Below are 26,338 nucleotides of genomic sequence, written 5' to 3'. Positions count from 1 at the left end.
AGAAAAATGGAGCGCAACTGGAAGAAAACAAAATTAGAGGTATTTCGCATTTCATGGAAAGAGAGCTCGATTGCTTACAGAGAGGCTTTAAAAGCTGCTAGATCTGCTTATTTTTCAAACCTATTAGAAGAAAATAAACATAATCCTAGGTATTTATTTGAAACAGTGGCTAAACTAACGAAAAAGAAAGCTTCAAACACAGAAGGTTCCAAGCAGCACAGCAGTAATGACTTTATGAACTTCTTCACTTATAAGATTGATAATATCAGGGATAAAATTATAACTATGCAACCGTCTACTACAGTATCGCATCAGGCAGTGCATTGTAGTCTCCCTGAGGAAAAATTTGATTCATTCATTGCTATAGGAGAGGAAGAATTTACTAAACTCGTTAAATCATCTAAATCTACAACATGTATGTTAGACCCTATACCGACTAAGCTACTGAAAGAGATGCTTCCAGAGGTCATAGATCCTCTTCTTAATATCATTAATTCCTCTTTGTCTCTAGGATACGTACCAAAAAACTTTAAGCTGGCTATGATTAAACCGCTTGTTAAAAAAATGCAACTTGATCCTTCAGAATTAGTCAATTACAGGCCGATCTCGAATCTACCCTTTCTGTCAAAGATACTAGAAAAGGCAGTATCTTCACAACTATGTTCCTTTCTAGAAAGAAATGATATCTGCGAGGATTTTCAGTCCGGATTTAGACCATACCATAGTACTGAGACTGCTCTCGTTAGAGTAACAAATGATTTGCTCTTATCATCCGATCGTGGTTGTGTCTCTCTATTAGTGTTACTCGATCTTAGTGCTGCGTTTGACACCATCGACCACGACATTCTTTTAAATAGACTAGAAAACTATGTTGGCATTAGTGGAATTGCACTAGCATGGTTTAAATCATACTTATCTGACCGTTATCAGTTTGTAGCAGTAAATGAAGAGATGTCTTATCAATCACAAGTTCAGTATGGCGTACCACAGGGCTCAGTACTAGGACCGCTGCTGTTCACTCTGTACATGCTGCCATTAGGAGATATTATTAGGAAACATGGAATTAGCTTCCACTGTTATGCCGACGATACTCAGCTCTATATTTCTTCAAAACCTAACGAAACTTACCAATTCACTAAATTAACAGAATGCATAGCTGATATAAAAAACTGGATGACTCGTAATTTCCTACTTCTAAATTCTGAAAAAACAGAGATTCTAATTATTGGACAAAAAACTTCCTCACGTAATAACCTAGAATACTGTCTAACACTTGATGGCTGCTCTGTTAAGTCTTCGTCGTCGGTTAGGAACCTGGGTGTGCTCTTTGATACCAATCTTTCATTTGAAAGTCACGTGTCTAGTATCTGTAAAACCGCATTTTTCCATCTTAAAAATATATCTAAATTACGTCATATGCTCTCATTGACAAATGCGGAACAATTAGTCCATGCGTTCATGACCTCAAGGCTAGATTATTGTAATGCTCTACTGGGTGGTTGCCCTGCACGCTTAATAAACAAACTACAGCTGGTCCAAAACGCAGCAGCTCGAGTTCTTACCAGAACCAGGAAGTATGACCATATTAGCCCGGTTCTGTCAAAACTGCACTGGCTCCCTATTAAACATCGCATCAATTTTAAAATATTGCTGATTACTTACAAAGCACTAAATGGTTTAGCTCCGCGGTACTTGAGCGAGCTCTTAACGCATTATACTCCTTCACGTCTATTGCGATCTCAAAATTCCGGCCAGTTGATAATACCTAGAATATCTAAATCAACTGCTGGCGGTAGATCCTTTTCCTATTTAGCACCAAAACTTTGGAACAGCCTTCCTACCATTGTCCGGGAAGCAGACACACTCTGTCAGTTCAAATCTAGATTAAAGACACATCTCTTTGACATAGCATTCACATAATACATTATAGACTTCTATAATTCAATATTAGGCTGCATAGATTAGGTCAGCTGGAACCGGGAACACTTCCCATAAATCCTGATGTACTTGTTACATCATGAGAAGAATGGCATCTACGCTAATTTTAGTGTCTTTGTTTATCCCAAGGTTTTCCCGCAGCCTGCCGGATCCAGGCCGTTTCCAGATCTGATGAAGGACCTTCGCCTGGACCCGATGTCAATGCAGTGCTGAAGGGCCAACTAGTCTCTCCCTATGGAGGATCCCTTTCCCACTCTACAGATAACGCGTCGTCGGGAAAACTCAATTTGCGTATCTACCCCGAATTGATAAAATAAAATAAAATTCTGAATCAAAACTATAAGGAAACACCAGTAATTTGATTAGGTTTGGTTTGTAGGGAATTCCAAACCTGCACACATATATTCAAACGCACATAACTATAGAACCCATTCTTAATGCGCATCTGAACGCCATCAGCGTTTCTCACAGGTTCGCGTTTAAAGTCTGTGTAGAGAGAATGGTGTCGTCTTGGCGGCCCTAATTTAAAAACAAATGATCGTTGCGACGGAAGCGAATCAATCAAAACTAACTTTAGCTGGAAAATAACTTTATTAAAGAACCGCTATAAAGCCAAAACAATCTTACGTTATATTATACATTTATCTCTGTGAAGCTGCTTTGAGACAATCTACATTGTTAAAAGCGCTATATAAATGAAGATGACTTGACTTGACTAAAGTGGACTGGCTCCGGAGGTCCATTACGGAGTGGAGCACTAAATGTCATGAGTCCTGTCTTTTGTCTGCCTGTTCGTCTGTTCCTATGTCTGTGTTACAGGAGGAAGCAGTGGATTTGTCTAACGTGCCCGCGGAGTACCACGACCTGAAGGAAGTGTTCAGTAAGTCTCGAGCTGCTTCTCTGCCTCCGCATCGTCCCTACGACTGTGCCATAGATTTATTGCCAGGTAAATCTCCGCCTAAGGGCAAGTTATATTCGCTTTGTGCTCCAGAAAGGGAGGCCATGGAGAAATATATTTCTGATTCTCTAGCAACGAAGTTCATTCGCCCTTCCTCTTCTCCAGCGGGGGCGGGGTTCTTTTTTGTGGGGAAGAGGGACGGGTCTCTGCGACCTTGTATCGATTACCGGGGGTTGAACAACATCACGGTAAAGAATACTTATCATTTGCCGTTGATGTCTTCAGCTTTCGAGAGGTTGCAGGGAGCCTCACTCTTCACGAAATTGGACTTGCGTAATGCTTATCATTTGGTCCGCATCAGGGAGGGGGATGAATGGAAGACTGCTTTTAACACCCCCAGGGGTCACTTTGAATACTTGGTCATGCCCTTCGGGTTGTCCAACTCCCCAGCAGTCTTTCAGGCCCTCGTCAATGACGTGCTGCGAGATATGGTAGATCAGTTCATATATGTCTACCTGGATGACATATTGATTTTTTCTTCTTCTCTCCAGGAACATGTGCAGCACGTCCGACGAGTGCTTCAGAGGTTGCTAGAGAATGGGCTTTTTGTCAAGGTGGAGAAATGCGAGTTCCACGCACAGTCGGTTCCATTTCTTGGGTACATCATTTCGTCTGAGGGAGTACGTATGGACCCTGAGAAGGTTAAGGCTGTGGTGGAGTGGCCAATCCCAGATTCCCGCAAGGCCCTGCAGAGGTTTCTGGGATTCGCCAACTTCTACCGACGTTTTATTCGTAATTTCAGCCAACTAGCCGCACCTCTGACTGCCTTGACCTCCCCCAGAACTACGTTCAGGTGGTCAGACGCGGCTGAAGCCGCGTTTGCCAAACTGAAGGACCGCTTTGTTTTCGGCCCCGATTCTGATAGCCCCTGATTCCTCACGTCAGTTCGTGGTGGAGGTCGACGCGTCAGAGGTGGGAGTAGGTGCAGTGTTGTCCCAACGTTCTCCCACGGACGAGAAGATGCATCCCTGCGCGTTTTTATCCCATCGCTTGTCCCCAGCCGAACGTAACTATGACATTGGTAACAGAGAGTTGTTGGCAGTCAAGTTAGCGTTGGAAGAATGGCGTCACTGGTTAGAAGGGACGGGGGTACCTTTTATCGTCTGGACCGATCACAAGAATTTGGAATACATCAGGTCCGCTAAAAGATTGAACTCCAGGCAGGCTCGGTGGGCACTTTTTTTCGGTCGTTTTGATTTTACTCTCTCGTACCGCCCGGGTTCCAAAAACATCAAACCCGATTCTTTATCGCGCATTTTTGATCGTTCCGAACGCCTGGTTACTCCCGAGTGCATTTTACCCGAGACCCTATTTGTCTCCACACTCACATGGGAGGTCGAATCGAAGGTAAAGAAGGCCTTAGAAGGGGTAACGCCCCCGGTCGGTTGCCCACCGAACCGTTTATTTGTGCCAGAGGGATTACGGTCAGACGTTATTCAGTGGGGACATTGTTCCAACGTAGCCTGTCATCCAGGAGTGACCCGTACTAGTTTTCTGGTTAAGCAATGATTCTGGTGGCCACTTATGGCCCGGGACATTCACAGTTTTTTTTTGGCTTGCTCGGTTTGTGCCATTGGTAAGTCTTCCAATCGACCCCCAGATGGGTTACTCCAACCGCTGCCTGTCCCTTCGAGACCCTGGTCCCATATCGCACTAGATTTTATTACCGCCCTCCTGCCCTCCCAGGGCAACACGGTAGTTTTAACCGTGGTGGACCGGTTCTCGAAGGCGACTCACTTTATTCCCTTGCCCAAATTACCCTCAGCCAAGGAGACAGCGGTGACCGTCGTAGATCACGTCTTTCGTTTACATGGCCTCCCGATTGACGTGGTTTCCGACAGAGGACCCCAATTTGTGTCCAAATTTTGGAAAGAGTTTTGTAAACTACTGGGCGCGACTGTCAGTCTATCCTCAGGGTTTCATCCCCAGAGCAATGGTCAGACCGAGAGAGCCAACCAGGATCTGGAAAGAGTGTTGCGGTGTTTGGTATCCAAGAATCCTTCTTCCTGGAGTCAGCAACTGTCTATGGTGGAGTACGCCCACAATACATTACCAGTGTCATCCACGGGCCTGTCTCCGTTTGAGTGTAGTGTAGGTTACCAGCCACCTATCTTTCCCAGTCTGGAGTCCGAAGTCGCGGTCCCCTCCGCACACGCCTTTGTCCAGAGGTGTCACCGCACCTGGACTAGAGCCCGTGAGACTCTACTCCAGGTGGGGTCGCGCACCAAGGCTAAGGCCGATCGACACCGGTCGAAGCCTCCCGTATACGTCGTTGGTCAAAAAGTGTGGCTTTCTACCAAGAATATTCCTCTCCGTTCCGTCTCTAATAAGCTCGCACCCAAATTTATTGGCCCGTTCACTGTCACCAAGATCATTAGTCCGGTGGCAGTCCGCCTCAACCTTCCTCCAGCGTACAGGAGAATTCACCCCGTTTTCCATGTATCCAAAATTAAGCCTGTGTTTCGATCAGCGATTAACCCGCCAGTTCCGGTTCCTCCCCCGCCGCATCTCATAGATGGGGAACCTACTTATTCGGTAAATCGTATTCTGGACTCTAGGCGGAGGGGACGCGGAGTCCAGTACTTGGTGGACTGGGAAGGTTACGGTTCGGAGGAGAGGAGTTGGGTGCCTACGAGAGACATTCTGGATCACTCCCTTATCGATGATTACAATCGACAGGTAAGGGAGTCTGGGGACGCCAGGAGGCGTTCCTAGGAGGGGGGGTGATGTCACGGTTTACGAATGCATTGCTTCCTTTTTGTCTCATGCGTTTGTTATTTGTGTGTGTGTGTCGCGTGGTTTGGGTTTGGCCAGAGCAATCATGCTCATTCATCAATCTGCAATCATCATCGGCGCCAGCTGTGACTCATCATCACTTCCTTAAATACTCACCGTTTTCTCCTCTCCATTGTCAGATCGTTGTGTGATGTCTTGCTGTCTGGTGTTCCCGTTCCTCGTCCTGTGATCGTGTGGTGTTCGTTCCTGGATTCCTGTTCTTTGTTCAGTTCGTTGTTCACGCCGGAGATCACCATCACCATCACGTCACTCTGCACCAGCTCAGACTCACCCGTGTTCGACCATCGAAGTCCCTGCGCCACCCGCCAGTGTTTGTTCGTCCTATATGTTCATCATTGTTTCCCAATAAAGAGTTTATTGCACCTGCTATTGCTTCCTCGTTCTATCAGCATGACACCTATTTGCTAAATATAAGCGAAACCACTGTAATACAGTGCAATGAAGTCCCCCCTCCAGTCGGGACAGGAGTATGCCATGGTCAACCATATCAAACACAGTGCTTAGATCTAAAAGGTCTAGAGCCATGGATTTCCCTGTATCAGTCATGAGTAAGATGTCACTTGAGACTCTTAAAAGAACAGATTCTGTGCTGTGTAAAGCTTAAAAAAAAAAAAAGCTTCATTGATAGACCTAATGGAAACTTATTTATTTATAAATAATCATTGAGACATTTTTTTTCTTTAACTTTTTGAATTGCCCTATAAGCATTCTTACACAACAAACACAAGTCAAAAACATATTGTAAGTTTCAGAACTCAAAACTTCCTTGTTAGTCTGAAGTCATATTTTATTGAAACCAAGCTGTTAAAATGACTTGTGTTTTACCCCCGGGTTTTTAAATACACAATAGAGATAAAGTACATCAGTTTAAGATTGCCTGCACAGACACAGATCAATGCCTTAATCCCTTTGATCCACCAACTGGTTCTGGTGCATGTTGGTGAAGGAAGAGATTAGGAACAATTTGAATAAAAATAGATATAGATGCCTGCAAACCATAATGCCAAAACACAGCATCGCAAAATCAAGACAGACTGAAAAGTCATATTGTCTTTTTTAGTAGCATGAAACAAACAACTCTTATTTATTATTAACTATTATTATTATTATGTTCAGAAAGCAATCAAAGAATGCTCCCATTGTAATCACTGGAGCTATCAAACACTTTTAGTTCAGTACGAGTTTTGCTCTCTACAGCCAAAAATCCCTTCAAAATCATTGAAAATCAATCAATCTAATCTAATGAATCTCATATTGAGATTCTCATATTGATGAGAGGCTAACTTGTGATGAACAAAACTATGGCTATTTGATTTAGTCAAAATTGGACAAGATTTGTAGGAGTAGGAAAAAAAACTGTTGGGCAAGCAAAATAAAAAATGTATTTAATTTATTAACAAATAATTTCAAAAAGGCAGACGGCTGATTTGTACAATTCTGGTACAATTGTTATTGTCAGATTCGGCATAACCAAAGGAACAAACATTATGACAAATATTTCACAAGTCATAAGCAAAACAATATATTTTATTTTATTTCTTGACCTGTAGGTGATGTTGTCATCAAAACTGACTGGCACTCTCAGATCAAGTCAAGTCATCTTCATTTATATAACGCTTTTAACAATATAGATTGTTCCAAAGCAGCTTTACAGTGATAATAGGAAATTAAAAGTAACAGAGATTTTGGCTTTATAGCAGCTCTAAAATAAAGTTATTGTCCAGCTAAAGTTAGTTTTGAGAGACTAGTTGACACTTCAGGACTGCGTTGTCGTCACGTCCAAGCGCAGGTCCTTCATCAGATCTGGATACGGCCTGGATGCGGCGGACTGCGGTAAACGAGTTTTGCTCTCAGTGATTTGCTCTCAGCTCTCAGTTTTGCTCTCACTGTAAACTTATCAATTCACAAAATTAACGGAATGCATAGCGGATATAAAAAATTGGATGACTCGTAATTTCCTACTTCTTAACTCTGAAAAAACAGAGTTTCTAATTATTGGACAAAAAACGTCCTCACGTAATAACCTAGAATACTGTCTAACACTCGATGGCTGCTCTGTTAAGTCTTCATCGTCGGTTAGGAACCTGGGTGTGCTTTCATTTGAAAGTCATGTGTCTAGTATCTGTAAAACTGCTTTTTTCCATCTTAAAAATATATCTAAATTACGCCATATGCTCTCATTGACAAATGCGGAACAATTAGTTCATGCGTTCATGACCTCAAGGCTAGATTATTGTAATGCTCTACTGGGTGGTTGCCCTGCACGCTTAATAAACAAACTACAGCTGGTTCAAAACGCAGCAGCTCGAGTTCTTACCAGAACCAGGAAGTATGACCATATTAGCCCAGTTCTGTCAAAACTGCATTGGCTCCCTATTAAACATCGCATCAATTTTAAAATATTGCTGATTACTTACAAAGCACTAAATGGTTTAGCTCCGCAGTACTTGAGTGAGCTCTTAACGCATTATAGTCCGTCACGTCTATTGCGATCTCAAAATTCCAGGCAGTTACTAATACCTAGAATATCAAAATCGACTGCTGGCGGTAGATCCTTTTCCTATTTAGCACCAAAACTCTGGAACAGTCTTCCTACCATTGTCCGGGAAGCAGACACACTCTGTCAGTTCAAAGCTAGACTAAAAACACATCTCTTTGACCTAGCATTCACATAATACATTATAGACTTCTATAATTTAATGTTAGGCTGCATAGATTAGGTCAGCCGGAACCGGGAACACTTCCCATAACTCCTGATGTACTCGTTACATCATGAGAAGAATGGCATCTACGCTAATTTTAGTGTCTGTGTTTATCCCGAGGTTTTCCTGCAGCCTGCCGGATCCAGGCCGTATCCAGATCTGACGAAGGACCTTCACCTGGACCGATGACAATGCAGTGCTGAAGTGCCAACTAGTCTCTCCCTATGGAGGATCCCTCTACCACTATACAGATAAGGCGTTGTCGGGAAAATTTGTTTTCGCGTTCCTACCCCAAAGCAACAAAATAAAATAAAATTCTTTATCAAAATTTATAAGGAAAGACAAGTACTTTGTTTAGGCTTGGCTTGTAGGGAATTCCAAACCTGCGTATTTTCAAACGCACATATAAATGCGCATGTGAACGCCATCAGCGTTTCTCACAGGTTCGCGTTTAAAGTCTGTGTAGAGGGAATGGTGTCGTCTTAACGGCCCCTAATTGAATAACAAATGATCGTTGCGACGGAAGCAAATCAATCAAAACTAACTTTAGATGGAAAATAACTTAACTCTGCTATAAAGCCAAAACAATCTCTGTTACCTTAAATTATACGCTTATCTCTGTGAAGCTGCTTTGAAACAATCTACGTTGTAAAAAGCGCTATATAAATGAAGATGACTTGACTTGACTTAAACCTCGGGATAAACAGAGAGACTAATATTAGCATAGACACCATTCTTCTTATGATGGAATGAGTACATTAGGATTTATGGGAAGTGTTCCCAATTCCGGCTGGCCTAATCTATGCAACCTAACATTGAATTATAGAAGTCTATAATGTGTTATGTGTATGCTAGGTCAAAGAGATGTGTTTTTAGTCTAGCTTTGAACTGACAATGTTAGGAAGACTGTTCCAAAGTTTTGGTGCAAAATTTTCCGATAATCAATGTAAAGCCGCTTTGGAACAATCTACATTGTTAAAAGCGCTATATAAAAAATGAAGATAAATAGGAAAAGGATCTACAGTACCAACAGCAGTCGATTTTGATATTCTAGGTATTTTCAACTGGCCGGAATTTTGAGATCGCCATAGACATGAAGGACTATAATGCGTTAAGAGCTCGCTCAAGTACTGCGGAGCTAAACCATTTAGTGTTTTGTAAGTAATCAGCAATATTTTAAAATGTATACGATGTTTAATAGGGAGCCAATACTGCATTGGCTCCCTATTAAACATCGTATACATTTTAAAATATTGCTGATTGACTGTTGACAGAACTGGGCTAATATGGTCATACTTCCTGGTTCTGGTAAGAACTCTAGCTTCTGCGTTTTGGACCAGCTGTAATTTGTTTATTAAGCGTACAGGGCAATCACCCATAATAGCATTACAATAATCTAGCCTTGATGTCATGAACGCATTAACTAATTGTTCCGCATTTGTCAATGAGAGCATATGACGTAATTTATATATATTTTGAAGATGGAAAAATGTGGTTTTACAGATACTAGAAACGTGACTTTCAAATGAAAGATTGGTATCAAAGAGCACACCCAGGTTCCTAACTGATGACTTAAAGGTCCCGTTCTACGTGATCCCATGTTTCAAACTTTAGTTAGTGTGTAATGTTGTTGTTAGAGTATAAATAATATCTGTAAAATTATAAAGCTCAAAGTTCAATGCCAAGCGAGATATTTTATTTAACAGAAGTTGACTACATAAAACGGCTCGATTGGACTACACCCCTCTACTTCCTTCATTAGTGACATCACCAGAACCGTGTTTAGACTAACCTCCGCCCACAGGAATGCTCCCTCAACTCTACTGGCTACTTGCGCACTTCTTATAACTTAGGCTACTGTGTTTACTCAGCTCTTACCGTGATTTTCTGAAGTAAAACTGACGCTTCATCTTTTGTGTGATGTACAATAAACTTTATTAAACTCATCAGTACATGTTTGATCATCATTCGGACCTGGTCCGAAACAGCAGACTTGTAGGCTGTTAATAAATAATGGATACATACAAGCAGATGACAATACGTTATAATAACCGTAATTAAACTACTAAACCATACCTGTTTCATCTCTATACAGCACTCTGACTCTGTAGGCATTATTGTCCGACTCGAAATGAACGCCGTTACTGAGAGTTTCTGATATTATCATCATTCCATGAGATGAATTTGTCCTGACAGACTGAGCGTGAGCTCATGAAGCTCCGCCCCCTGGGTCGTCCAGCAGCAGCTCATTTGCATTTAAAGGGCACACACTGAAACAGCTCGTTTTTCTGAGCCCCAAAAAATGTCAATTTAAACATGCTGTAAAAAATGATCTGTTGGGTATTTTGAGCTCAAACTTCACATACACACTCTGGGGACATCAGAGACTTATTTTACATCTTGTGAAAAGGGGCATACAACGGGACCTTTAAGACTTAACAGAGCAGCCATCAAGTATTAGACAATATGCTAGGTTATTACGTGAGGAAGTTTTTTGTCCAATAATTAGAATCTCTGTTTTTTCAGAATTAAGTAGTAAGAAAGTACTAGTCATCCAGAGGGGATTTCAAGACTGCAAGGGAAGCTCGGCTTCCCCTATAATGTCAAAAAATTAATGGTCAAATATGTATTATTGTGTCAAACATTTTATTGACTAAAAATGCATTAGAACACGTTCATCTCAAAGACGAGTTCAAGTTGAAGCCCAGCGTCCATTGACTTCAATGGGGGTTCTTTGAATAGTTTTTTTCAGTGCTACGAAAGTAGACGGTCATTGGATAAATGCTGTGATTATGTCCCGGCCACGGACGCTCAGTGTCTCTGGGGGTGAATGAGGAGTGGGCTGGCCTGGACTCCTGGCTTCTGCGTGATGATTGGAGGGTCTGTCGAAAGGCTGCATCTCCTTTTGATTGACAGCTATTTCATACAATAAAAAGTCGCTGACGCTGAAGCTATTCGAGCTCAGTCCCATCGCGGATTTTGCAAGTGTAGTCGAAAGACAAACTGCAGCAACCTATTTCTTGGTATTTGCTTGTCGAAAATTGCTTGCCAATTTTTATAATACATTTCACACAATTATACATTTATATCTTTATTATATTATTACTTATTATATTTTTTATATTATTAGTAGTAATAATTAAAAAAATAATTATAAAAATAATTTAAAAAATAGTTGTAGTAGTAGTATACTTTATTATACTATTATTTATACCTTTATTATATTATTATATTTATACAATTATACCTAACTCTGCTGGCCATTGAGAGGACACTGGTCAAGTCACTGGAAAAGACGCCTAGTTGGTACGATAGGGTCACAGAGTATTTTCTTGAAAAGGAACGTAGGGCAGAATTTACATATAAATAAATGGACAATTTTTATGATGTAGGCCGAAAATGAGCTTCCCCTCTTTCAAAGACCAGCAGCCACCACTGTAGTCATCCAATTTTTTATATCAGCTATGCATTCCATTAATTTTGTGAATTGGTAAGTTTCGTCAGGGCGTGAAGAAATATAGAGCTGAGTATCATCAGCATAACAGTGAAAACTAATTCCATGCTTCCTAATTGCAAAAAGCTTCACGGCTTTAACATAATTTGTGGCACCGCTCTAACATCATTTCACTAACCATAACATCAGCACATGGGAAGTGTAAAAAAGTACTAGTCAGGTAAAATCACTCTATCATACCGATTGCTATACAAGGTAATTGTGTCCTTGTGTTAGCAATGGTTACCTCTAAAAAAAAAGACATGCAGCCATCACTTTGCATCAAAATGGCCTCACATGCAAGGAAATTGCAGGATGTCCCAGAGTGTCCAACAAGCACCAGGACTGTCTCCTTCTGAGGAGTTAGCTACAGAATCATGTCACCACCTGTGCAGAGCTTGCTTAATACTGGCAGCAGGTCGGTGTGAGTGCAGTGAGGTCTGTTCTGAACAGACAACTAAACAAAATATCATGTCATTTACATGATAAAATATCATGTAAGGTTCTGACAAAATGTTAATTCTCTGTAAAAAAAGCTTCATTAATTTGCATAATTAATTCAGTGACTCACTCATCAATACTTCACTTGTTTCATTACTGGGTGAATCTGTGTTTTGAACAAATCTTTTGAATGAATAATTCGATGACAAATGCATTTTTTAATAGTCCCTTTTAATCGATGCAATTGTTATTTGAAGCTTCAAGCTAATTTCAAAAGGTGATTTGCTCTATTTTGATCGCTACCGTATACAGTAGTGTTTATATTCAAACTATAAACTTTTATCCCAGTACTTCTGATAATTTGAATATTTGTAACACAGATAATGATAAATAATGATAAGGTGAGGCTGAAAAGACTGTTTGTGAAGCTGTTTCATATGTGTGACAACTGCTCTCTCTAGGTCAGCGGCAGCACCAACACAGATTTGAATGTTCCACTGTGATTTTGTCAAAGGCAAATTGTTTAGGAATAAGATCGCAGTGATGTTTGAATTGAGATTGCGATCTTTTAACGATTAATTGTGTAGCTCTACAAGAAGGGCAGCAAAGCTTCTTTCCAAGAAAAACATCAAGAACAGACTGAAATTCAGCAGGAAGTACAATGATTGGACAGCTGAAGAGTTATTTTCATGATGAAGCCCCTTTCTGACTGTTTGGGACATCTGGAAAATCGATTGTCTGGAGAAGAAAAGGTGAACGCTACCATAAGTCCTGTCAACAGTGAAGCATCCTGAGACCATCCATGTGTGGGATTGCTTTTCATCCAACTGAGTGGGTTATCTCACAATTATGCCCAAAAACGGGACGCTTTCTGTATAATGTATTCCTATAATGAAAATACAAATACTCTTTGTAGGGCCTGTACGACCAAGGAGAGATCCCAAGAGGCAGAGGCATGGTCTTGGACGATTAAACCTCCGCGCACTTCTCAGGAACCTGACGATCAGGTCATGTACACCTTGAGAGTAGAAGCAGAGAGCCGCTTCTCTAAGCCTTCTTGGAGGAAGAAAAGCACTGACCTGACTGTGCACCTACATGGATTTTCACTCTGAGAGGAACACCGCGAATAGGTGCCACTTCAAGGCATATAGCCGTCTTGTAGAGGGGGCTCTAGTCTGCGTGATAGTGTCAACCACGGCTGGTGATAGACCTCTGAATTCCTCCTCATCCCATCCAGGGACCAGACATGGAGGTTCCAGAGGTCTTTCCAGAGGCTCTAAAGAGGTTCCTTCCTCAGGGGGATTCGCCAGGAAGGGGCCGATGAACTCTGAGAACCAAGTCTGGTTGGGCCAGTAGGGCACGATCATTAGGACTTGTTATTCTTTGAGGCATCTGTTGTGACAACAACACGCCTGGACACTTGTTCTAGGGGAACACCTGCCCGTAGAAACATGAGGTCTGACCAAGAAATTGGAAGTGCGGTGAAAGTGAAGGCTGAAAGTGCGAATACAGATACGTGTGATGGCCATGTGGAAGCCATATGTCCCAGGAACCCCTAAAAGTATTTCAGTGGAACCGCTGTTTTGTGCTTGAAAAGATTCAAGCAGTCCAGCACCGACCAAGCACGCTCCTCTGAGAGATGTGCTGCCATAGTGACCGAGTCCAGCTTCACATAGAGAAAAGAGATGCTCAGCACGGGAGAGAGCTTGTTCTTCTCCCAGTTGACCCGAAGTCCCAATTGGCCTAGGTTCCTGAGGACCTGGAGCCTCATTTATAAAACTGTGCGTAGGAACCTTACTAAAAGTGTACGTGCGCACAAAAGCCAAAAATGGCGTACGCAAAAAAATATTCAGACTTATAAAACCGTGCGTACGCCAGAACCTGCGCAGAATTCACTTTATAAATCCCAGTCAGCGGAAGATTGTGCGTACATGCGTCTCCACCCGAAATAACCATATATGGAGCTTACAACGCCTAGTTTTACTATGCAGATCCTCATCTACATATCATTTGCATATGATTATTCATCCACGTGATAACTTAAACGTTATCACGTGGATGAATAATCATATGCAAATGATATAAACGGTACAAGAAACATTACATTAATACAAATCAAGTAGTTGTCTATCCTTGCCTTGTTTTTGAATAGCCTACATAAATCAAATAGTGTAAAATACATTTCAGAGAAAGTTTTTCTCAATCTTTTCCACTTGCCGAATTGTATTTTTAATTGATTTATATTTTTAATGGAAACAGATAGGCCTTGGGCATTATTTGCACGAAACTATTTTCTCAGACAATCTGGTATTATCATGATAAGCAATTATCTCTGTGGTTAAAACATTAAAACGCATCCACAACAAATATTTCTATTGATTGAATTGAATATAAAAAAATGTTGTAACTTTTCAGTATGATTTCATGTTTAAGTGTTTAACTCCATAATTTGAATGGCATATTTAATCTAAATGTTTATATCAGAAGTAAAACATAGTTTAAATCATTATTTTATTTATTTAAACTGCGTCAGTTTCACTAAACGGCCCAGCGCGCTCGCTGGCGCGGACATAAGAAGGAATGGATATTTGCTTCAAGTGACAGGCTTGGTGAGGGAAATTATATTTGTATTATCTTTCTGTATTATGTTTAATTTTAATTCTAAATTCTAAAAGTGACCAAAAAGACATAACTCCAACTCACCATCGGTGTCGCCAAACTGCTCCGTCTCCAAAATGTGCGTACGCATGGGTCAGAGTTTGCGTGTAGGTGCGCATATTTTCACGTCAAGTTTTTCTTCATAAATCCCACCTTTTGCGCAGGAACTGGCATACGCATGTTTTCAGCCCCGTTTTGTGCGTACGCAAGCTTTATAAATGAGGCCCCAGGTCCCTGTGTTCGCATAACAACTCTCGAGAGTGAGCCAGAATTCGCCAGTCTTCGAGGTAGTTGAGTATGCGAATGCCCACTTCCCCGAGAGAGACATGGACAGCCTCTGCGACTTTCGTGAAGACGTGAGGAGATAGGGAAAACCAGTGGCCATTACACAGAGCCAATTAAATTATCATTACAAATCCAACGAAGCTTCTAGGCAGAGGTGAATGGAGAGAGTGGAGAGAGAAGCACAGAACAAATCTGAATTAGTGGATGCAAATGCCACTCTCCAATTCTCATTCGACATACCAGAGGTGTTTGGGGCTCCCAAGTGCGACCTCTTAGTGTAGAAACGTCGAAAGTGACTGACAGAAAGGGAAAACAAATTATTCAATGTATGTGTCAGGGTTCTGTTATTTTATATCTGTGTTTGATTTTTACTATGAACTGTTTTTTTTCTCTGTTTTCGGTTTCCTTTTTTTCCTTTTTAGTCATGTCAGCTGTGTCTTGTTTCTTTGATTATTTCATTCTGTTATTTAAGCCCTGTGTTTTGTTCAGTTCTTTGTCCGTTCTCATCCTTTGGTTGTTCTGTTTGCTGTTTTGTGATCCAAAGATTCTGAGTATTTTTAATTTTTTAATTTTGTAAATACAAGAATTCTGTGTTTAAATATTGCACTTTCATCCTGTTTCAACCAAACCGTGACAACATGATCAATAAAATATGGTAACATGTAATTGCCATTCATACAAAACAAAGATAACAACAAGAAATGACAATTCAATAGTTCATATGCATTTGAATATCGCCTGTATGTCAGGAAATATGATCTAATATTATATATAATTCAATATTGTTTGACTTTTAATATTATATAAGCATTGAAAAAGTTTTTTTTTGTCTTTTGATCTGATCATGACACATTTTCTTTGGAGTAAGGTGTTTATTGTTACGCTGTAAGGGAAGATAGATGTGGGTGTCACTGGCATATAAATACCATATTTATCAAAAATAGAGGCCAGGAGGAGCATATGCAGGGAAAACAACACAGGTCCAAGAATTGATCCCTTTTCAATACCACAACCAAAAGGTATGTTGGAAGACGAGTGATGTCCCCGACCAAAAGTAAACCACCTATACGCTAAATAAAAGCGAAACCACTGTAATACAGTGCAACGAAGTCCCACACAAGTCTCCAGTCGGGACAGGAGTATGCCATGGTCAACCAAATCAAACACAGTGCTTAAATCTAAAAGGTCTAGAGCCATGGATTTCCCTGTATCAGTCATGAGTAAGATGTCATTTGAGACCAGATTCTGTTCTGCGTAAAGTAAAAAAAAAAAAAACCTTATTTGATAGCACTAATGGAAGCTAATTCATATACAAATTATCATTGACACTTTTTTTTTTAACCTTTTTTAATTGCACTATAAGCATTCTTACACAACAAACACGACTCAAGAACATATTGTACGTTTCAGAACTCAAAACCTCCTTGTTAGTCTGAAGTCTTCTCTCATAGTCATTATTGTTGGGCATTGCCGTTTGAGATGTGTGAGCTGAAGATTAAGAGTGAATGAACAACGGTAAACTGAAGCACTTTGCTAGCGGGTTAATTAACGCAACCTAATTCAGTCTATATGAGATTAGTCCTTTCTTTCTTTCTTTCTTTCTTTCTTTCTTTCTTTCTTTCTTTCTTTCTTTCTTTCTTTCTTTCTTTCGAAAACAGCCTGCACGATGACTGTTTTATAGCAAGGGTGGACCAAAGCACAATGTCTGGCAGCAAGGAGGTCATGGCTATCCCTTGAGGAAACCTCAAGTCAAGTCAGCACTTTTTACAATACAGATTGTATCAAAACAGCTTCACAGGGATAACATGAAAATAATACAACAAAGTTTGTTTCTAGAAGAAAATTGCGTCATCGTCCATCTTAAGTAAGGCAGATCAGTAATATTGTTGAATATTAAATGTCCCCAACTAAGCAAGCCAAAAACCAAGGCAACAGTGGCAAGGAACCAAAACTCCATCAGGTGACAGAATGAAGAAAAAAAAACCGTTGGAGAATCCAGGCTCAGTCGGGGGCCAGTTCTCCTCTGGCCAACAAGCGAACAGTGTATGATTATGATTCAGGCAGCATTACAGGTCAGAAGTCAGATTGGATCAGAACATTCAGAATATTATCCAGTTCCATCTGGTTGGATGACGGAGTTATCACGCCGGTATGGAGATGACTTTATTGAGGATCAGTGCCGATGAGACCTTCACAGGGCTGATGAGGCTGGCACTTAAGGGATGCATTGTAGATGGGTCCAGGCGCAGGTCCACCATCTGATCTGGATATGGCCCGGATCCGTCTGACTTCAGTAAACCTCGGAATAAACAGAAAGTCTAACATTAGCATAGATGCCATTCTTCTTATGATGTAACAGCCAAGTACATCAGGTGTTATGGGAAGTGTCCCTGGTTCCAGCTGACCTAATCTATGCAGCCTAATAATCAATTAACTGATTTGAATAATAGAAATGTAATGTTCTATATGAATGGCACGTAAAAGAGATGCGTTTTTAGTCTAGATTTAAACTGACAGTGTGTCTGCTTCCCGGACAATGTTAGGAAGACTGTTCCAAAGTTTTGGTGCTAAATAGGATCTACCGCCAGCAATCGATTTTGATATTCTAGGTATTATCAACTGGCCAGAATTTTGAGATCGCAGTAGACGTGAAGGACTATAATGCGTTAAGAGCTCGCTCAAGTACTGGGGAGCTAAACCATTTAGTGGAGCTAAAGAGCAAAACTTTCTAGGAAAGTGGACCTTGAGTAACAGAGTTGAGAACTCCTGACTTAACCCTCTGGGGTCTGAGGGGGTTTTGAGGCCCTGGAGAAGTTTTGACATGCCCTGACATTTGTGCATTTTTCAGTTGCTTAAAAACATATTAATGGTTCAAGTCTCATCACACTGTAATGAGCACAATCTGGGTTAAAATAATATGTGAGCAACGTGTATTCTAGTCACACTACACACAAAGGAAGTGCTGATACAAAATGCAGGAGATAACAGGAGAATCAATATGAGCATGAACACACTCTATTATGTTAATAACACCTAAAGAGGTGTTAATAGGTTACACAGGTTCGACTCTTTCATGAATGGTAGGCAGGAAACGTGGGTAATGTATAAAAATACAAAGATTTTAATGTAATAAAAGTTCATTTAAAAAGGAGGAAGAAATCACTTTAAAGTGTCCTCGGTGATACTGTAAAGCCTCACAACTATCTCCAACAACAATACCAAAAAGAAATAAGCAATACACAAAAATAACTTTACATAAAGACTAAACTGTACAGTTCACAGAAACATAAAGACTAAACTGTACAGTTCACAGAAACAAAGACAGAAAATCAACAAAATACACTCACTGTTAAAGGTTCGTGGCTGAAACTGTTTCAAATAATAAAGAAACAAATACATACACTTTACATAGAGACTAATATGCACACACACTGACAAAAAGAAAAACATCAAAACAAACTACACCAAACTACACAGGGCTGAGGTTCCCCACAGGAGTGATCACCAGAGATAGTTATCCAAAAGCACACTTCCAAACACACCACCGTGCACTCAGATCACAACCAAACACTTCAAGTGTCACGGCAAACGTTGAAGCACCACCACAAAAGATCCTTCACCCGTGGGACCTCAGCTCCAAAAAAAAAAAAAAAAAAAAAAAAAAAATCAAAGATAGATAGATAAAACAAATTAAAGCACAGTTTAATATCACAATTTAGTCATGAAACAGAAAACAGTGATGGGTAAATGATAAATATAAAATCACAATAAACAATATACTAATTAAAACGGTAACACTTTAAAATACGGATCCTTCGTTAATGAATAACTACACAGGAACAAATGAGTAACACAATATTAACAATCTAGTAACTACAATTAACTAACAAGTAACTCTGATTAACGAATTAGTAAGTAATAGCACACAGATTTAAGTGGTAGTTCACTATTAACTAATCAATAACTACTATTTTTTAATACTTCACAGAGAACTACTGAATTTTTTTACAGATTTAAGTGGTAGTTCACTAATAACTAATCAATAACTATTATTTTTCAATACTTCCCAGAGAAATAATGAAAAAAATTCACAATTCATGCAAAACTAATTAATAACTAATGCAGGACAAATTACTAGCACTAGATTAACATTACTGCTAGATACTGTACACTAATTATAAATATATAATAGCGTAGCAGACTTATGATTTGGGAAAGCTGTCAATAATTAGCCTATGCACTGCTGTCTTTTAGAGAACTATTCATAAACTAAATAATTTTTAAGAATTGTTTTTATAAATGCACTTGTCTGGAACACTTACCCTGTGGCCGATTTTCCGGCATTCCTCTGGACTGGCTTTGAATAACTAGACTCATCATGGTGAGTACTGGAACATACTGAGTCATCAGCCATCCAAATACCAGTTATTTTATTATAGCTTGAGTCATTTGAGACACTTGAGTCATTACTAGTTAGTTAACATGATCTTCACTTTAGAATACGGATCCAAATAATTAGTAGTTCCTATAGGGGTATGTAGTAACACTTGAGTCATTACTAGTTAGTTAACATGATCTTCACTTTAGAATACGGATCCAAATAATTAGTAGTTCCTATAGAGGTATGTAGTAACACTTGAGTCATTACTAGTTAGTTAACATGATCTTCACTTTAGAATACGGATCCAAATAATTTGTAAGTCCTATAAAAGTATGCATTAACACTTGAGTCATTACTAGTTATCATGATTCCATGCTGTAGTTACTAATGAAGAGCCAACCCAAAAGGGTAGAATCATCTAATCATTCACAGGATATATATACACACACATATTTATATATATATATATATATATATATATATATATATATATATATATATATATATATGAACAAAGAGACATACATAAAAACAATTTTGAGAGGTAGGTTAAATAATAAAATAACTGGTATTTGGATGGCTGATGACTCAGTATGTTCCAGTACTCACCATGATGAGTCTAGTTATTCAAAGCCAGTCCAGAGGAATGGGGTAAGTGTTCCAGACAAGTGCATTTATAAAAACAATTCTTAAAAATTATTTAGTTTATGAATAGTTCTCTAAAAGACAGCAGTGCATACGCTAATTATTGACAGCTTTCCCAAATCATAAGTCTGCTACGCTATTACATATTGATAATTAGTGTACAGTATCTAGCAGTAATGTTAATCTAGTGCTAGTAATTTTTCCTGCATTAGTTATTAAGTTTTGCATGAATTGTGAATTTTTTTCATTATTTCACTGGGAAGTATTAAAAAATTGTAGTTATTGATTAGTTATTAGTGAACTACCACTTAAATCTGTAAAAAAAATTCAGTAGTTCTCTGGGAAGTATTAAAAAAATAGTAGTTATTGATTAGTTAATAGTGAACTACCACTTAAATCTGTGTGCTATTACTTACTAATTCGTTAATCAGAGTTACTTGTTAGTTAACTGTAGTTACTAGATTGTTAACATTGTGTTACTCATTTGTTCCTGTGTAGTTATTCATTAACGAAGGATCCGTATTTTAAAGTGTTACCATTAAAACCAGTAGGAAAAACAAAGAAACAATTCAAACACCAAAGGAGAAAGGGCTTGCATGAAACCGCTACGTAGTTTGTGCTCCAGCATTAGTTATCACGAGCGAGCCTTGAAATGATAATCGAAAATAAACAAATGAACCAGACACTTGAAACCAGGCAACAACAACCTCCTTCTAGTTGAGATAACTGCATTCTTTCAGCACGTCAGAAGAGAAGCGTCAGGGCTGTAACTATAGCGACAGCTGAGAACAATGATCGTCAAGAATGAGAGGGAGAACCCTGTGGCAAATATGAACAAAGAAAATCTAAATGTTACTAATAGTTACGCATCACCTGCTAGAATTCCCCATTTGTAACATGCAAGATAACACTTACCTAAAATGGACAATGCTCTGCTCTATTATCCTTTCACAGGCAAAAGTACACAGCATTCAAATTACCCACTGCTAAACTGGAGTACAGGGAACGTCTCGGTTACGTATGTAACCCTCGGAGACGTTACGTCAGTTGCGACGAATGGGGTTTCGCTTAGAAAGCCTCTCACCTTCGAGTATACAAAACGAGCCAATGGCAAGAAAATGCCATGGGTCTGCGGAATTTGCATAGTGTAAGTCCGCCCCACGTCGTGGTATAAGGAAGTACGCTGGCAACATGCAGATATGTTTCTTCGCTGAGGAGCCGAGACTGAACTCCGGCGTTCCAGCGGTACAGCGGAAGTTGCAGGGAGACGTAACGTCTCCGTTCCCTACTCAGGGAACGAGGGTTACATATGTAACCGAGACGTTCCCTTTCGTGATCACTACGAGTTACGTCAGTGACGACGAATGGGGTTCCCAGTCTAATCGCGCCACCTCGGCTGTCTTCCAGTGCCCTGCGTAAGTCTGAGCTCCCTGTCGTGAGGCTAGCATGGACGAAGGACTCCTACTTAACACAGGAATACCAAGGTACACTGGGAAGCATATCTCAGCGGAAATATGCAATCAGTGCCAGCCCGAAGGGGGGGGGGGGGGGGGGGGGGGACTTAAGAATACACATGTGACCCGGAGGGGCTGCATATGGAGTATCACTGGGGTGTCCAGCCGCAGGTGGAATATTTCAACCCCAGGGGTGGCAAGGTGGCTTGCCAAGGGAAAGACACATGCTCAGAGAGGCTTACAGTGGAAATACACATGTGGGGGTCGCCCAGAGGGGGAACCATGCACGTGGAGGCACCTAGCCAAGCGCGAAAGCTGACGGTGGCATAACTGTGGCGTTGACGTCGACAGTGCTGGAGGAACTCAGGGCCTGCAGGGAGGCTCACCTGAGCAGAATATCACACGCATCCCGTCCGTAGAGAGGAATGGCGAGCAAGCGAAGACACCTGAGCAGAATCTAGTACCGGCTGGATAAAACGAGTACATGATAAGAAACTGGCTCCACTCGGAGATTGTAGAATCTCGCAAATGTGTTAGGTGTCGCCCAGCCTGCGGCTTTGCAGATGTCTGTTAGCGAGGTGCCATGTGCTAGAGCCCAAGAGGAGGCCACACTCGGAGTGGGCCTTCACACCAAGGGGGCACGGTCGACCTTGCTGCTGGTATGCCAAAGCAATGGCATCCACTATCCAGTGAGACAACGTTTGCTTGGAGAGCGCCTTTCCCCTTCAGATTCCCACCATAACAGACAACGAGCTGGTCTGAGGTCCTGAAACATTGCGTTCTGTCTACGTAAGCACGGAGGGCGCGTACTGGACAGAGCAGTGCCAAGGCTGGGTCTGCCTCCTCCAAGGGCAGCGCTTGCAGGTTCACCACCTGGTCTCGAAAGGGTGTGGTGGGAACCTTGGGCACATATCCAGGTGGGGTCTCAGGATCACGTGAGAGTTAGCCGGCCCGAATTCCAGGCACGCTTCGTCAACCGAAAATGCCTGCAGGTCCCCTACCCTCTTGATGGAGGCCAATGCAACCAGGAGCGCTGTCTTAAGGGCCATTCTCGTAGGCTTAATCTGTAATTTGTGGGGATTAAAGAAGGAGCGGAGCAGGATCATCCTACTGCGTTTGTTACTGAGCCCCTCCACGCTATTCGGCCAAGCTGAATTTCCTAAACCTGTCAAAGTTGATCGGGCCCACAGGTTGCTGCGTCTGAAGCCTACAGATGATGAGTGGCCACGTCCGATTATGGCAAAACTACATCACGACCGCGACAAAGACCTAATCCTCCGTCTGAGCCGCGACAACGCTCCGTTGTATTACATGGGAAACAGGTGCATATTTTCCCAGATTATTCAGCGGAGGTGCTCGAAACGACGCGCATTCGGATCAGCGCTGTAAGTTTTGAGGGGAGTGTCAGGGGTGTCCTGCCTTTAAACACAAGGATTCCATCTCGATATTCGACTCGCCAGAGGAAGCACGAAAATTTGCGGACTCTTTATCTTCCAAATTACTTCTTTAGTGAATCTGGACTGCTGCGTTGGTCTGATTAGGGCGGACTGCAAGGGCTCCAGCTAAGATATTTGTGCCAGACTATTTGTGTTTCAGTGTGTATTGCCTTTGATCCATTACAAGTGTTATTCAGTTTCAATGACAATGGTTGATGGGGGGGACAGATATCACATTTGTTTCCTGCAATGTTGGATGTTACAAGCCTGGCTCAAAGCAAGCAACAGAGTAGGGAAAGACCACACGCGGAATAACAATATATATTAGATTTATTAAATAAATAGAATTTAACAGAATAAACTGTATACAATCAGTAATGCAGTTGGCTTTGAAAAATAAAAGTGTAAGCAATCAGTATAGTGAGGTGCAATGAATAAGCAAAACAAAATCCTAAACGGTGCGGGAGAGATATGGAACAGCGGCAGATCTCCTCCCGGTCTCATCTGAAGCGTCTTTAAAGGCCTGGACCAGGAACTGATTAGCACAACTCCAAACACCTGCGCCCAGCTCACCTGTAGGAGACAGACGCAGCACACAGACAGGAGGAGGAGCCAAGCAAAGCCGTGACACCCCCCCCCCCCTTACGACAGAGGCCTCTCAAAGAGAGACTCTGAAAAAAAAAAATTACACACCTCCACCCAGCACCCAACATCTCAAATAACTAACATACCTATCCATATGAAATTATGAATAAACATCAAATGTTAAAAATACTCAACTTTGTCTAGGGGTCATGGCTTGGACACTCCGTCCAAGCCTGCAAAGCAGATGCAAAAATGGTTACTTGAACCCAGCAGGCTCGCCCCCTCCCTCCACTCCCCAGTAGTTCCAACTACCCTCCCTCAAACTCAAGGCTCCAGCAAGTCCCGGTACCTGGAAAGCCAAATTTTTAAGGAGACGAGACAGAGAAAGAGATAGGAGATACCAGAGAGAGAAACAGACAGGACAAGACACTGACTCACTCCGGCTCAGACGGGGCACGGGACAAGGCGTCAGCCATGATGTTATCCACACCCCGAATGTGCCGGATCAGTAGGCTATACGGTTGTAAAAATAACACCCAGCGCATAAGGCGCTGACTTGGGCTCTTTAGAGAATATAAGAACGTTAGTGGGTTGTGATCAGAATAAATAGTAACCGGAACAGCACCCCCACTTAAATAAACATCAAAGTGTTGTAATCCCCAGATTAAAGCTAGTGTTTCTTTCTCGATGGTCGAGTAATTTAACTGGTGACGGTTAAACTTTTTTGAGAAGAAACACACTGGCCGATCTATGCCTTGCTCATCCCTCTGCAGGAGTACGGCCCCAGCACCCACGTGGCTAGCGTCGACCTGCATCTCGAAGGACTGGTCCATGCGGGGAGCCATTAAAACAGGAGCAGATGTTAACAACAGCTTCACATTATCAAATGCGGCCTGACAAATCGCAGTCCAATCAAATTTAATACGGCCCTTCAAAAGGTCAGTCAATGGGGCAACGACAGTGGAAAAGTTAGCACAGAAGCCACGATAATACCCCACCATTCCTAAAAAGCATCTGAGCTCAGGTTTGGTAGCTGGAACAGGGAAATTATCGATAGCCACCACCTTAGCGTGCACAGGCCTCACCTGGCCCTGCCCCACCACCTTCCCTAAATAAACAACGGTTGCCTGGGCAAACTCGCACTTAGCGAGATTTACAGTGAGTCCAGCTTCAACTAGCCGTATAAAAAGAGCCTGGATACGCTCAAGATGTTCAGACCACCCGTCACTATACACGACCACATCGTCCAAATAAACAGCACAGCCCTGTAAACCAGAGACTACGCGGTTCATTAGTCGCTGAAATGTGGCGGGCGCATTTCGTAAACCAAAGCTCATCACCGAGTACGAATACAGGCCAGACGGCGTTATAAAGGCTGAAACCTCCTGAGCCCGAGGTGTCAAAGGAACCTGATAGTAGCCTTTAAGTAAATCAAATTTACTTACAAACCTGGCCGATCCTACCCGGTCAACACAGTCTTCAACCCTTGGGAGCGGAAAAGAATCTGGCTTTGTGATGTTATTTAGCTTCCGATAATCGGTAAAATCTATACGTCCCGTCAGGTTTACTAACTAAAATGCAAGGTGAAGCCCAACTGGAATAAGAGGGTTCTGCCAAACCATTATTCAAGAGATACTTCACCTCTGCCTCTAGGTGCTGCTGTTTCTCGAATGAAACCCGATAAAACCTCTGCCTTATCGGCTCAGTGTCACCCACATCAATGTCGTGCTGGATCAAATGAGTGCATGACGGTGTGTCTGAAAACAAAGCAGGAAAGTTACAAATTAACGACTCAACTTCTAATGCCCTCTCCTTGGACAAATGCCCCAGTAGTGTCCCCAACTCAGACAACTTCTCTGAGTTCTTCAACCGAGGCTGGAGCACACAGTCGTCTGGGCTAACCACATCCTCATCACCACACGCTGCCACCATGTGGGGAGAGAAGCTAGATATCCCAGCAACGGCAGCCAAAGCAACTGACTTAACCTGATCACCAGTCTCTGCTGCCCCAGAAACTGGAGACCTACTGTAGTAAGGTTTCAAAAGATTAATGTGACAGAGTTGCGTATTACGCCTACGATCAGGAGTTGAAACTAGATAGTTCAGGTCTGACACCTGCCGAACAACCGTGTAGGGACCTGCATATTTAGCAAGAAAAGGAGAACCGGCTATCGGCAACAGTGCCAGAACCTGATCTCCAGGACTGAACACTCTCGGCTCAGCCCGGCGGTCATACCAGCTCTTCATTTTCTTCTGAGCCTTAGTCAGATTTTCTACAGCCATCTCACAAGCTAAGAACAATTTTCGGCGGAAGCCGTTCACATACTCCAACAAGTTAGTAGGACTCTCAGGACACTTCAGCTTATCCTGCAGGACAGCTAAAGGCCCACGAACTCTATGGCCGAACACCAAATCATTAGGTGAGAAACCTGTACTTTCCTGTGTTACCTCACGTGCTGCAAGCAACAACCATGGAAGCCCTTCCTCCCAATCTTTGCTGAGCTGAACACAGTAACCCCTAAGCAGTGACTTGAGCGTCTGGTGAAACCGCTCCAACGAGCCTTGG

General features: G+C 41.6%; 1 long non-coding RNA gene across 1 annotated transcript in view; it reads right to left on the bottom strand.

Moving 5' to 3' along the window:
* The window catches only part of LOC311292113, an 843,631-nt gene that overhangs the window by 2,239 nt on the left and 815,054 nt on the right, over nucleotides 1-26,338 (bottom strand). The window lies entirely within an intron of this gene.

The sequence above is a fragment of the Rutilus rutilus genome, assembly GCF_951802725.1.
Source record: "Rutilus rutilus genome assembly, chromosome: 6".
NCBI lineage: Eukaryota > Metazoa > Chordata > Actinopteri > Cypriniformes > Leuciscidae > Rutilus > Rutilus rutilus.
The sequence above is the reverse complement of the archived record's forward strand: the minus strand, read 5'-3'. Positions and strand labels throughout refer to the sequence as shown.